Here is a 1,811-nt window from a genome sequence, read left to right on the forward strand (position 1 = left end):
TGGATGCTAGTCAAAGCTTCAAAGAACTTTTTCATTAAGCTGGAAAACAACAGAAATAGTTTTATATAATAAAATGTAGAGTTCTAAAATATCTGAATCAACACATCCGCTCTTTTGATGTAAACTGAAGCATGATATCACACCAACTTGATTTGTTATAATAACTCAACAAAACAGTAGGAAAGATTGCTCTACATGATGTAAATTGAAGCATGATATCACACCAACTGGTACTACACTTTTCGTGAAAGAAATTGGTATTACACTTTGTTGAGAATTATGTATCAACACAAATCTTATCAGTACATGAGCCAAGGTGGAAGATCATATATGCATCTATGATTGTGTATATCTAATATTATATACGACGGAAGTACATCAGGCGTAGATGAAACACTGGGTCCGTGGCTGTCAAGAAAGGCGGCGGGGCACTGGAAGTTGCCGAGCTAACTGCACAAAATCTGGGTGGCTGACAACATCACGTTGATCAGCATGTACAACATCAGGCTGGCATGGCAGAGGCGCACACAGTGGTAGCTCCAGCACCGCCATTGGGGCCATGCTAATGTAGCTAGCTAATGAATCTGATCCTCCCATAATGGTAACTCATCAAATGTTTGGCTGAGATTAAACAACAATCAACCTTGTCATCATACCTTCCTTTCCTTGGATGAGTGTGTAGCTGATGCTCCAAATTAGAGCAAAATGACTTTCTATGTAAAATCCAGTAAACCTTGAGATACTGTAGGAGCCGCACACCACATCCATCACCAATTGAGAGACTAAAACTAATCTTTTGAAATTAAAAACCACGTAAGTCTTCTCTTTAGCAGGAGAAAAGCATGTAATTCTCTCACCTGTGTCAACAGCAACCTAGAGACTGAAGGTTCCTTATCTCTTTTATTGCATTAGTGGTCGCGGTCTTCTCGAGAGGACGCCCGAATCGGCTGGCTGGCAGCCCGCCGCCATGAAAAAAGAGGAGCTGGCTTGCGTTCGAGGTTTGAGCCCGGCCGACCGTCCTCCCCCGCGCCTGAGCCCCGGCGCCAAGGAACCCGCGGTCGACACACATGGGGGCGCCGCCACGGCAAGGAGCACTTTCTGTCTCCTCTGGTGAGTGGCTACCTCTCCGTCATCCAGCCGACCGCGCCTCCCGCCCGAGCCCGCCCCTACTGGTGTCCGCCGGCCGTCCCGAGCTCTCGTGTGGCCGTCACCGAGGGAATCGAAGGGGAAAAGATTGTGAGACACTGACTATACCTAGTAGCGATTTCACCTTGTTGCTCTACAGCGAGCAAACAGACGGGGATCCAGCCACCCAATCCAATCCAATCCAGTAAAATCTGGAGGAGGTGGCCTCACCTGCGGCGCCGTGGTGACGAACTCCTCGAGGTAGTTCTCGCCGAAGCAGCGGTGGCCGGCGTCGTAGAGCTGCCGCAGCAGGGACACCGTCTTGGTCTCCCCAATCGCCGGCCGACGCAACACCGGATCGACCGTCGTCGGGGTCAGGAAGGGTGGGGAGGGGCGGGGCAGGAGGTGGCGGCACGCTCGAGGTCAAGATTGGATCGGGAGACAGGGTCGTGCGTGCGTGCGGCTGTTTTTTTTTCTTTTATCTCGCATGTACCGCTTCGTTCACTTGATATAAGGACTGCGGGTTAATTACGTGAAACGACACGGACTTTTTTTGCAAAAAAGTTACGACGGACGATAAAAGCAGTATTTGCTTTATTATTAGGGAGAGATATTCTTGCTTAGTTGGAGGTGAGAGAGGAGGAGAGAGAAGAGAAGCGGGTCCTCGGTGAGTAGCCAGCTGCAGG

General features: G+C 49.5%; 1 long non-coding RNA gene across 1 annotated transcript; it reads right to left on the reverse strand.

Annotated features, from left to right (window-relative positions):
- Positions 1-239: 239 nt before the first annotated feature.
- On the reverse strand, positions 240-950 carry LOC123426731. Its single transcript, XR_006622309.1, has 2 exons — positions 858-950; positions 240-742 (listed from the first exon to the last, which is right to left on the reverse strand). It is a non-coding gene; the product is annotated as an uncharacterized LOC123426731 (long non-coding RNA).
- Between the last annotated feature and the right edge of the window lie 861 nt (positions 951-1,811).

Source organism: Hordeum vulgare, chromosome 2H (assembly GCF_904849725.1).
Source record: "Hordeum vulgare subsp. vulgare chromosome 2H, MorexV3_pseudomolecules_assembly, whole genome shotgun sequence".
In the NCBI taxonomy this organism is placed as follows: domain Eukaryota; kingdom Viridiplantae; phylum Streptophyta; class Magnoliopsida; order Poales; family Poaceae; genus Hordeum; species Hordeum vulgare.